We start from the raw sequence: 13,151 nt of genomic DNA on the forward strand, positions 1-13,151 counted from the left end.
CTTCCAACTTTTTGGTCTGTTGAAATCTTCAAAAGGCTCAAATGATCATTTTAAACGCATATAAAGCTAATAGAACCACAACTGTGTTTAATTTTGTCTTTTCCCACCAATTCACATAGAAGTAAAAATTACACATGCACTCGGAGAAGCTACACTCCATTAAAAATTCAAAACCATTTTTTAAACCCCTTATCGTTTCTCTTTGCCCCCTCCAACTTCTAGAACGTTCCTACGCCCCTGTCAAGCCCTGGCCCAATATTGCATTACGACATCAAATTGTTATTATTAAATATAAATTTAACTAATAATTATTTACATAATAAATAAAACTGAATTATTGAAATAACAATTCATTTTAGAAAGCAAAATTTAAAGATATCGCGAATTTTGCGACGGAACTTCATTGAACTCTTTTTAATCGCGGCAGAACCCCTATGAGGTCGTATGTACCGGCGAAAGTTGGCCTCAACTCTGGCGGGAAAAAGGTATTCATCCGCTAACGAGAGGGGATCCATAGAAATAACCATTGAGTTGGGAATATTAATCTAGAGATCCAATCAAATCTGCTCCCCGCGAAACAAGTTTTTGAAAATTACGAATGTGCCGTCTCCTCTAAAATGACGAGAAAACGTTAACATATGACCCGTAGAGTCATCCATTATTTTTGAAAAAATAAATCTTTTTGCCGGAAAACGCGTCTTATTTGAACGAACCATTGAGAGATAGACGGCGCCACGGGTAGAATGATAATTTTTTCTCGTCATTTGGGAGCAGACGGCAGTATTCTTTTTTTTTAAACTGGTTTCGCGAAATACTGAAATCCGACGTTTTGATTCGACCTCTAGATTAATATTCCCAACTCAATGGAAGTAACACGTTTCTCGGCCGACTGTGATAGTTTCTGAGTATCTGTGTCGCATGATATGACCTACCACCAGCTCCTGCAAAAGTCCTATATTCAATACCACATTTTCGTCTTTTGTACTCTTGACACTGCCTCGAACCAATATTCCATCTTTATGAAAGAGGTTATAATAGTAGTGAAAATACTCCGAAAATATCGCGCCTATAGTCTTAAGCTAGTGGTCCACCTGAGCTTACCTAACCGTATGTAGATCGTAAAATAGCCGAAAGATGGCGTCCATTACTTTGTTTAAAATCAGCGTCAACGTATTAGCATAAGATATAATGGACGTGCGCTTTTTGAAACGTAAATAAAACGCGGATACAACGTCATGCGACGTGGAAGTGACGTAATGCTGCGATACGGTTACGTAACCTCTGGTGGACCACTAGCTTTAGTCGATATGTACGCCGCACGAGTCTCGCAAATTTGCGGCGTTTTTCGCCGAAAATCCGTTTCGGCGTTCTGGTCATATCGACTACGACTATTCCTAAACCTAGCTCGCCATTTAGGTTTACGGAAAGCCTATAAAAAGTTTGATAAACTCGACGCGTATTTCGCCTTCTTGAAGTCTCAATAAGCCTTTTCATAAAGTCATTACGCTTGGCGAACTTGTTTTAATGTATCGCTTTCGTCACGAGATACGTAGGAGTTCAGTTCAGTTTATGCTCAAAAGCCGCGGCAACCCGTCGAATTTTAATTCGTGTCTTGCTCAACTTGTAAAAATGTTCCACGCGCTCTTTAATATTTTAGCGTAAAAGGCTCGCGCATTTTTTTATTTCGGGGAGCACGCGCGAAATCGCTCGAGCCCGTTTACGCTAAAATATCAAGACGCGCGTGGAACTTTTTAACAAGTTGAATAAGACACAAATAGAGTTTATGCTAGCGTCTATTGGCCATCATAGTGAAATGTCACTTCTACGTCACGAGTGACGCACCCGATACATCTAAACAAGAAGGCCAATGTTACTTTATAGAAAGGCCTATTACGTTTGAACGACTCACTCTTTTCTACGACTCTCGGAATATATAAATGTCCGGAGGCGGGGTCAAGGAGGTGGGAGGCAGGGGAACCGACTTTGACCTCTTCACCGTCGCGATTTCCATCGTAGGCGTGACCATTATCTGAGACGAGCCGGATAAGAAAAGGCGGATTAAGAAAAGAAGCAGATTCCTTATTCGGCGCTCTGGCTGACTGCGGAGTCTTAATAAACTCTCCTTTAGGCGCGGTTCACTATAGCCCCTGAATGGGGCAGCCATCCGATCATCTGCAAATACAAACGGCGGCTGCACTCACCTTCACCTGCAACATCCCTTCTCTATCTTCCTCTCGGTCTCTCTTGAGCTTCCTCATCCACGATTTAGATCTTCCAAGGAAGGACTTTCCCTCCCCCGTTTCTCCTTCTTTCACTCTCCGATCGCTCTTCCTTTTATTACGTCCACGAATTCGTTTTGGGTTGAGGATGTAGCTATGCTATGATATTTTTCAAAGTTCTTATACCAGCGGTATTTTATATATCTCTTACGGGAGAAGTATTCATGTGTCTTACGAAAGAAGTATCGCTGTCGTTTGCAAAAGGTGTATCTAAATGTCTTACGAGCGAAGTATCCGTGTCTCTTACCAGATAAGTATCCGTATCTCTTACGAGAGAAATAGCCGTATCTCTTACGAGAGGAGTATCCTTATCTCTTACGAGAGAAATAGCCGTATCTCTTACGAGAGGAGTATCCTTATCTCTTACGAGAGAAATAGCCGTATCTCTTACGAGAGGAGTATCCTTATCTCTTACGAGATAAATAGCCGTATCTCTTACGAGAGGAGTATCCTTATCTCTTACGAGAGAAATAGCCGTATCTCTTACGAGAGAAATAGCCGTATCTCTTACGAGAGAAATAGACGTATCTCTTACGAGAGAAATAGACGTATCTCTTACGAAAGGAGTATCAATGTTTTTTGTGAGATAAGTATCTAAATGTCTTACGAGAGAAATAACCATATATCTTACGAGATAAGTATCGAAGTCTCTTACCAGGGTATTATATGTCTCTCTTACGCGCGAACTATCCATATCTCTTATGAGAAGAATAGCCGTATCTCTTACGAAAGGAGTATCAATATTTTTTTGCGATATAAATTGCTTTGAATACTGTCCGATTATTTTTACATAATTTATAATAACATTCTTAATGGCGGCGGATAAATATTTTATAAATATATTACAAAACAATCGATAAAAAAATTTTAATGCCGAGGGGTGTTTAATGTTTAATGTTTAATTTTTATTATTCAATGAGTTATTAAAGTGGAGTGAAGGGCAAAGTCGACTAGCGATTTATAGCCCTCCGGTATACATTTAAATCTATAACATGAATATAAAAAATCAATTTACAAAATAAAAATAAACATAAAGATTTAAAAAAAAATCCAGTCGAATGTATATTTTAAGTGATTTGTGGATTTAATTACTGGATTTTGTGGATTTGTGGATTTTTTCCTAAATTTGTGGATCTGTAAAAAATCAAGCTGCATTTAAAAAAATATATACTGATTTGTATTTTTAAGGGATTTGTGTAGTTTTTCTGAATTTGTCAAAAAAACGGATTTGTATCTATTAAGGATTTTTCTCGTGAATTTTTCGGATGTGGTGATTTTTTTGGCGGATTTCGTGGATTTGTAATAAATCCCGGATTTATTTTTTTTTTAAATAATAGAAATCAGTGCCGTATTTGTTTGGTGGGTTTGGGATTTTCCCGTGAATTTTTCGACGAGTGTACGGGATAGTTGTTTTTTGTCGATGTGCGACCTTTTCGTTGTCTATAGGCTCGTGCCCCAGGTTTTAACAATTTTATCTTTGTTTAGCAGCGGAATGGGTTTTTGTGATGAATGCTATCCTATAATTTCTATAAAATCCTACAACTGTGAAATGATCCCATAAAATCCTATAATTTTGAAATTATCAAAAAATCCTATGATTCTGAAATGATCCTATAAAATCCTATAAATTTGAAATTATCTTATTTTTATTTGGGTATTAAACGTTCATTTTTATTTGGGTATTAAACGTTCATTTTTATTTGGGTATTAAACGTTCATTTTTATTTGGGTATTAAACGTTCATTTTTATTTGGGTATTAAACGTTCATTTTTATTTGGGTATTAAACGTTCGCTTACCCAATTGACTTGAATTTGTTTAGTTTCACGTATGTCCAGGGGCTAGTAGGCCACACTTTGAAGCTCTCTGGTGCTCTTTTAACTCATCGTAGGGAAATGGGAAAAAACGGGCATACTTCTCAACTCACCCCCTACAACTACTTCAAATTTTTGCATAACACTTTGAAACACCCTGTATATTTGCAAATTTTTGTCCTATAATATTTATCTATTTTTTGGCACTATTGGCTGGGAGATTTGGCAATGAAAATACTCGCAAAGATATCGCTAACCCGGACTTGTTTCGTCTAGACTATAGAGCCTTTAAGCTGTTCGAATCGGGGATACATCGGACAATCGGCGGGAAAAGTTAGTCCTACAGTTCCCCTTCTCTCGCCCCTTCTTCCCACCACCGATGTCGTCTGCAGGACCCGTCTGCGAGCTGTGTTTCAGAGAATGTCTCTCTTTTCGTGTTTGAAGAACGAAAACCAGATCAGTGGTCTCCTTCTTTTCTACTTCTTCGCTTTTAGTCTTTTCACTGTCCTGTTTTCTTTTTTCATTCTTTTTGTTCCTTTTGATGCCTTTGTGTTTTTCTAACTTCGCTTTGTTGGCGGCCAAAGAGAAAGTCTCTGCCGTTTCCTCTATATAGAACAAAAAGTCTTAAAAGTTTATTGCTGATTACTTTACTAAGAAGAGTATGTGTGAAATACAATTTGCGTTGTTTGTACGAATAACGGTTATTAGATCTTGGTGTGAGGAATGTTTTCAAGACAGCGGCTATGACTCAATGGTAGTGTTGTTTTTCAATATAACACTAGTCTTACGTTATGGAAATGTCACTAGAAATCTGCCTACTTACCAAAATAGAAGTGTTGTTTTGGTTTAGGTTTTATCGTAATTTGACTTTTCCCTTTATGAAATTTAACTATGAATGTGTCGAATAAATCAAATTTTATTGGTGTATGTAATAAGTTTATCAGTTGCTGCCAAAGCTATACCACACTTTGATCTTAAGGGGGAAGACTCCAGTGGCCATTATCTACTTTCGCGCTATTTCAAGCTGAACTCTTTTGATTTTGTATTTTAACTTATAAAATTAATATTTAAGTGTAGAACAGCCTCTTGTTTAGTGACTAAAATATTTTTTACAATTTTAAATTTAAAAGTAATTAAGTTATTACGTTTTAATTCGGACCCCCGGAGCTAAACAAGTTGGGCAAGTGCCCAAACTACCCTTTAGTTAGGACCTTATATCTCGTTAACTATTAATATTAGAATTATCAAAATTATTTTAAGCACTAGAGGAAGGTTCAGCCTAATAAGAAAAATATAATTCAAGGATGTAATTGTTAAAACAGAAACGTTCAGCTTGAACGAAAAAGAGGCTTTTACTGTATTCTTCCCCCTTAACCAAACCTTAAAGAATCTTTACATTAAATTTCAAAACATCTGTTTCGAACAAAACATAGTATTTCACAGATAGAAAGGTTTTATTTAAGGTTTTCAAAAAGTATGCTACAGAATGACACCAAGAATACATTTATTTATATACTTAGAGAGAATGAGAGGATTTTGAACGATGCTCCCAATCCACCTCACGCTCTAACAGAAAGCTCCGCCCCCCTTAAATCAAATCAAATCAAATCAATCTGATCTCTTGAAAACAAGGATTTTTTAAAGGTGTAAAATATATTAAAAAACACTCTTTAAGGGTTTTTTCTTGTCTCAAATTCAAAACTTGGCAAGGTGTATAAACGGTGTTATATTACACCATTAATAGAGTGATATAACACCCCATAGGTTGTAGCTCCCCTAATGCAGTAGTTTAGTACCCTAAAGGGAGTAGTTTAACACCTTTAAGGGGGTATTATAATACCCTGTAGCTCCCTTAAGGCAGTAGTTTAGTACTGCATACTTCTGGTATTGGCTTCGTCGTAAGGGTGATATCACCGCGATTTTAACTATGTACTGCATACTTCTGGTATTGGCTTCATCGTTATGGGAATGTATGTAGCTCATTGTGGACTCTCTGCGGTAGACATGGCCGGACTATTCGCGGAGCCTTGACATCAGCTCCGTAATGTCGCGCGCTAGCTGTGACTGCCGGGATATCCGCTCGGAATGGTGGCGAGAGTGGATTGGGGTCATCCGGGCGGGGCCAATTTCTGATTAGTGGACAATTATACGATTCGTCCCGCGATTTGGAGGTGGTTCACGCTTCGCCGCCTTTAGAGTGTCTGCTTCCAGTCGAGCTTCATTTGACCTTCTCAGATTTTGAAGGAAACGCGTAGTTGATACTTATTTCGTCGTATTTTACATAGCGGCGTAAGAACCGGGGGGGGGCAGGGGGGCATTGCCCCCCCCCTGGAATTTTGCCTGGGGTGCAACCCATGCAAATGCCCCCCCCCTGGAAATTGCTTTTATTCATACCATAGTCCATCGTACCTTGGTCAAAATCCAAAAATATACATAATATAATTTAGTATTTTAGTAGCGTACTAAGTCTACTTACTTATCGTAAAATTATTTCAAAACATAACTTAGACAATGTGGGAGTTTTAACTTTTAAGTCTTTTTTCTAAAGTAGTATTAGACTAGTTTCGTGATATACTTTTTCATATGTGTCGGGTACCCGGTTTTACTACTAATATCAACACTATCATGTAAAAAAACGGTTTTATGTAAGTTTTGCTATTTGTGCGATAATGTTTCTCGCTTCAATGAGGTGGCAAAATTATCGCACAAATAACCTCACCTTCGCGTAGCAATACAGGTTGCCAACCCCTTTAAATCGGCCAGTTTTAATTAATTGGAGTCGTGAATAGGGTTTAGCGTCGGTACACCAGCGCCACCGCAACATCGCAATGTTCTCGTAATATTGTTAAATAAAACAGGCGCTCTCGAGTCCTGTCTCTCCTCTGCACCTTGGGAAATACCAAAATTGCGTGTTTTGCACCAGCGTTGCCAGACGTTCTATAATTAAAGGAAAAATCTATAATTTTGCCACAAAATTTTCGGTTGTCCTATAATTATAACAGTGTACTATATAGGGCGTTTTTTTCGATTTTTCGATATTGATGACCTATAAATCCTATAATCTGAAAATCTCTTACTGTAAGCGTTAACAGTCGAATAATTTCTCGGATCGCAGCCGACAAATGCGATGAATAAATGCGTTTTTATTATTTTAAATATTTTATTTGTTTTTATTTAATATCAAACATCAGTGGTACATCCGATGCAAAATTGAAATTACCGCCAAATACAAAGTGTCCTATAATTTGAACTGGAAATCTATAATTTTTAGTCCTTGAGCCTATAATTTAATTTTGGCTATCTGGCAACGCTGTTTTGCACGACCTTTATCTTGCAACCTACGATTTCTTCAGTTGGTTTCGCGCCACGGCTTTGCCCAGATAGTTAAATAGTAAATATGTTTTGAATTATTTGACAGTGTTTGTAGGCCTATTAATTTTATTTGGAATAAAAGTTTACGCAATCAGGTAAGATGTTAAAGAATAATCTAAGATCGTTTAAAAATTTAGAACTGAGGCTTCTAACTTTCTATGATTCCTTTATTTAATAGACTTAATTTTTAAAATGTTATTATCTAAATGATCACTCAATTAGGTCTGATGTTGAAAATTTATATCTTACAAAGTTATCACTACTGAGCCTTCTAATTTTTTATGAATACACGTTATTTTTGTTACACTAGGCTTAACAAAAAAATATATCTGATTATCTTTAGATCAGATGTTTAAAATTTATTAAACATAAAACAGTTATGACTGAGGTTTCTAGCTTTCTACGACTACGATACGAAACTTAATAAAATATATTTTACACAAAAGTTAACTTGAAATTTACAAAATCTTTCACTTATTGTTTAAATATTTAAGTTAAAATCTTACGTACTGTTAATAGGTTAGAGACTAGAGTACGGGAAAATTCATCATTCATAATTGTTGAGATAACGTAGGACTCGAGTTCGCGTTGAGAGAGAAGTTTAGACTAAGGCAAACAAGGGAGTATGTATTGTTTTTGAATTTTAAATATTTTACGTTTTTAGTTAGTGTCTGTAAGCGAGTCTGTAAGGGATTTGATTTTTCTTTACAGGATGGAAAGGGGTTTGGGCTACCGGGAGAGGGATCGAATATAAATGAGGGGTAATCGGGCAGAAGAAAAAATTACTTACCAAGTGTCAGAAAAATTGAACTCTACAACCGGGAAATTTTAATTTAGCGAAAATATTATCGAATTTTCCCCGGTTTTAACGCATTTGACCATAATTATCCACATCTGATTTGAGTTAAGTTCGTACCGCTTTTTTCTAATCGTTGCTTTATATTCTGTGTTACTCGATTTTGAATTTTATTTGTTATGTATTCGGCGAGATGGAAGCGAGTGCTGAACTATTCAGACCACAAAAATACATTTTATTTTTTGTTACATAAACTCAACTATTTTTCTTCAGTAGTAGCGAGGTCAATAGAGCGATTAGTCTATGCTTTGAATGTCACTACATATTTCACTACAACAATTTTAGCGTACTTGCGTCGACTCAGGCTCGATTAAATAACTTGTGTCTTCTTACAGTGTACAAAGAACATGTTGATAACACGAATACTGATAAAGTGCTATCCGATTTCATTTCAAAAAATGAAAACCGAATCGCAATTTTTAGATCCTGAATAAAACAAATTTGTTTTATCTAGAATCCAAATATTGCGATTTGGTCTAGCATTTATGTTATAATTTTGAATAACAACGTGTTATTTAATTATAATGCATTTGGATTCAATGGATTCTTTTTTTTCAGTGATAAACTGTGAATAGTTGAGTAAAATTTTATTTCTTTTAATTACCTAAAATTTACAAAACTTTGATCCCCCGTGGAAATTCTCACCCAAAAAGAGAAACAATAACAAAAAAATTATATCTGGGGGGTTCTTGTCTTTGAAAAGAAATAGGCTTTTTTCAACACTGGGGAAAGACTTGGAGTTTTATCGGTTTGCCCCCCCCCCCCTGAAATAAAGACCTTCCTACGCCCCTGATTTTACAACAGGTCTATCCGTAACCACTGTTCAGATGGACGGATACGTCGTGTCTGTTGACGGCTGAGGAGATGAAGATATCTATGCGACGTTTGCCAAGTATTCTTGGCTTTCGCGTAAAGTATAGACCATTGCCGACAGCGGCTATGCATTGTATAATAATTAAAATAATAACTATCCAAAAGTCAAATAATAGCTATACAAAAGTCAAATAATAGCTATACAACAGTAAAATAATAGCTATACAAAAGTAAAATAATAACTAAACAAAAGTAAAATAATAGCTATACAAAAGTAAAATAATAGCTATACAAAAGTAAAATAATAACTATGCAAAAGTAAAATAATACCTATACAAAAGTAAAATAATAGCTATACAAAAGTAAAATAATAACTAGGGAAAAGTAAAATAATAACTATACAAAAGTAAAATAATAACTATACCAAAGTAAAATAATAGCTATACAAAAGTAAAATAATAACTATACCAAAGTTAAATAATAGCTATACAAAAGTAAAATAATAACTATACCAAAGTAAAATAATAGCTATACAAAAGTAAAATAATAACTATACAAAAGTAAAATAATAACTATACAAAAGAAATACTACCAATGACGAGAATATGCTACTCAATTCGGTGGCGAGTCCAAGTCAGAGATTGGGGAAAGTGTTAGTGTCGAAAAAAGGTTAGAGAAGCAAATTAGCATTAAAGCCAGAGGAATTGCCATACTGATTCTTATAATTAGGATTGTATGCCAACGTCATGTTTTCAGCCCATAATTTGCTGTGTTGGTGCCCTTTAACTATTTCCTTTAGTTAATGGTTAGTAAAAATTTCTTCGTGGTTGTGTAAAATTATTCAGCCTTACTATTTCAAAGAAAATAATGAATACTGTATACCTCCAAGCGTGTACTTATTTATAGTTAGAGAAAATGACTTTGTTCAGAAAATATTTCTTAACAATTGAAACGGTTTTGTTAAGAGTTAGTGGAAAATATCTGAAAATTAGCGACCATGAAAACTGAGTTTTAGAGAAAGTTAAAACTGTAAGATCCTTCCCCCTGAAATATCAAATCAGTATAATTGCACTCTAAGAAATTACCGTAACTGAACAATAATATCACGATAAAATTGACAGTTATATGAACGTTTCAAATATCGCCGTATAATCAACGGTCAAACTATATTTAACGAAAACGTGATAATTAAATTAACGGTTAAACCACATTTCGTGTTTTTGACCGCTAAATTAACGGTTAAAATACAATTTCAATAAACAAAAATGTAAGACGTAAAATACATTCAATTTTAAATTATTTTTTAATACATGCAGTGGCGGATTCACGAATTGGCTGAGTAGGCTTAAGCCTAAGGCCCGGTACTGGGCAAAAGGTCAGAATGGCCTCTATTAACGTTCAATTCTAGGGATCCGAGTGATAGTTAATCCGCCACTGAATTATTCAAGTGGACATATCATCCCACAGTGCGAACGAATAGAGTCAAGTCTTTGTGATTGATTTCCAACCAATGCCTTACATATCACAAGTACTAATTCGTGAGTTCAACAGGATATGTTGTAAAATTATTAACGGTTTAAAAGCTGTAATTTGGACGGCAAGGTCACTGTTTTTAAAGCATTATTAGGCTTACCATTTTCCTTAACCGAATTTTTATATAAAAGTGCGCAATTAAATATATAACTTAATGAAAATATTTTTTCAGTAGTCTATTGTGTAAATCGTAGTAGAGGTATAATTTTAATTACACAGTAAACAATAATTGTTTTATGTTTAAGAATTAGAATGCAACATCGTGTTAGGGATGTTTTTAGTTTAGTTCAATTAAAATATGTCTGTCGGTTGCAAACGCTGTTACTTCACGCGAGAGTTTGTCTTTGCTGGAAGTTGGTTGCGTGTATAGGCTTCGTGCGTAGTTAAAATTCTGGTCATAAGTATCGCCGCCTACCGACCGAATTTTAAATTGAATATATGAAAGCTGTCGGCTCGTTCTAAATTATCTCCGCATAACAGATGAAAGTTCAACCGGAAAACCTAGAAATTCAAAAGGTAGATGGTGCAATATTTCCTAAGCTTGAAGCCTATTGCTCAAATACTGTAATTCATCTGGTGTTGTGAAACAGCCATATGGTCTTATGGAATTAGGATAATTTGGATATTTACGAAAACCTATTGTACAGGTTACTCGTTAAACTTATCATTAGAGAGTGCATAATTGAAATCGTAATTTTGTACGAGAGTTAAGTACTTTTCTAATTTGATATTCAAGGATCGAAATAAATATAACTATTTAAGAAAATTTTTGTTTTACGAGTTGGTTACATTTAATTTTTTGGGAGAGCGTTAAACTAAAAACATTACTGTAAAATGTAATGAAATTTTACCATGAAATTGACATTTAAAAGACCGTTAAATTATTAGCAGTACTTTAATCATTTTAAATGTATCCTTTTCGTAAATTTGCTTTTAATATAGCTATAAATTTTAATGACCAATTTTATATTTTATTTTATGGTCATATTACTTCTCGTCTCGCAGCGTATCGTCTGAACTAACGGCTTTAAAAGTCGCTTGATGACTTAGGCCTAAGGTGGTGCCTAGCTGATTATTATTAATTTTATTAATATAGAAATAATTGCTTGATACCACTAAATTTAGTGTTTTTCCGTGAAATATTTTTAGGCCTGGGGCTGTGTCAATCAAATCTTTTTAATAATTTGGTCACGTGTTTCTTTTCGGGGCTGAAATCCCCTTCGCTCGTTTTCTTGGCTGTCTCTCTTCGGGGGTCCTTTGGCCCCCTATAGAAGAGCGATTCGTATTTGGCCTCGAGTTCTTATCTCTGATCTTCGCTTGTTTGTTTTGGGCCATTTCTAGTAGCTTTATTTCCTCGAATCCTGTCGCTTTCGCGCAAGATTGGGTGGGTAGAGAATCCGCCGGGGAAATCAACCTGTTGAAAGGCGCCCTCTATTGCAGTTCGTCGAAGAAAGTTTCTCGATGCTTAAAAATGCAGTGTTAAAGTTGGAAAATACATTCGGTATTTTTTCGCACCTTCTAAATTTGAAATATCTCTTCTTGACGTTTTTCTGTTTACGCTAAAAAAAAATTTGTTGAAAAAAAAAATTTGCGGATAGTTTAAAATAAGTTGAAAATATTTGTAAAGATGTCTCAATTTATTCGATTTTTGACCATTTTTTTCATCCATAATTGCAAAACCTCAAATTTAGAAATTTAAATAAATTTCCAATTAAATTACTAGACAAAATTAAATTAAATTTAAATATAAACAGATATTTTTAAAAATTAGATTTTTTGACACTATTTGCGATAAATAATTTGTTTTTGGTGGCAGGATCCTGACGAAAATGGTAAACCAAATTTGATTCCAGAAATATATCAAAATAATTTGAGATCGCAATTCATCTTTGATCGAAATTGAAATCCAAAACGCGTTATATTTGATCCAATTGCCATGTATAAAACTCAACTTCATTCCGATTTGATCGAAATTATTAGATTCAAACAAAATTGGAATGAAACTGAAATCCAGTTTGATTTTACATTGAGTTCAGTCATTTTCCTAATGGTGAAGATACCAAAATTAATCACTTTACCACTGAAATCGTTAAAATGTTGCAACGATTTTTGTAAAATTAAAATTAATTAATAATAATTAGAATAATAGTGAGTGTATAGAGCTGATGGCTCGCGTGGCAAGAAGGGCTTGCCACCACCCAGCCACCTGTCTAAAGGCATTAAAGGTCGCTCGATGACTGGGTGGTGCCATGGGTATTAGCCTAGCTGATTATTAAACTTTTTTTACTAGATCAAATATGAGGCATTTTGAATTCTAATTTGCGATCAAAGTCGAGTTTCGATCTGTCCAATTATTCCACAATATTTGAAATAGTATAGCCTCTTAGAAGTATTGCCCTTCTACAGCAAATTATAGATTTTTTTTAAAGATGAAGCTAGAGATCAGTGTTTTCTATAAATAACTCAACTTTTTTCCGTTTTTAGT

The 13,151-nt window shown here is 35.0% G+C and overlaps 1 protein-coding gene across 2 annotated transcripts in view; it reads left to right on the plus strand.

Annotated features, from left to right (window-relative positions):
• The window catches only part of LOC149953473 (cyclic nucleotide-gated channel alpha-3-like), a 210,126-nt gene that overhangs the window by 113,856 nt on the left and 83,119 nt on the right, over positions 1 to 13,151 (plus strand). The window lies entirely within an intron of this gene.

Source organism: Leiobunum rupestre, chromosome 3, assembly GCF_980474605.1.
Source record: "Leiobunum rupestre chromosome 3, qqLeiRupe1.1.hap1, whole genome shotgun sequence".
NCBI lineage: Eukaryota > Metazoa > Arthropoda > Arachnida > Opiliones > Sclerosomatidae > Leiobunum > Leiobunum rupestre.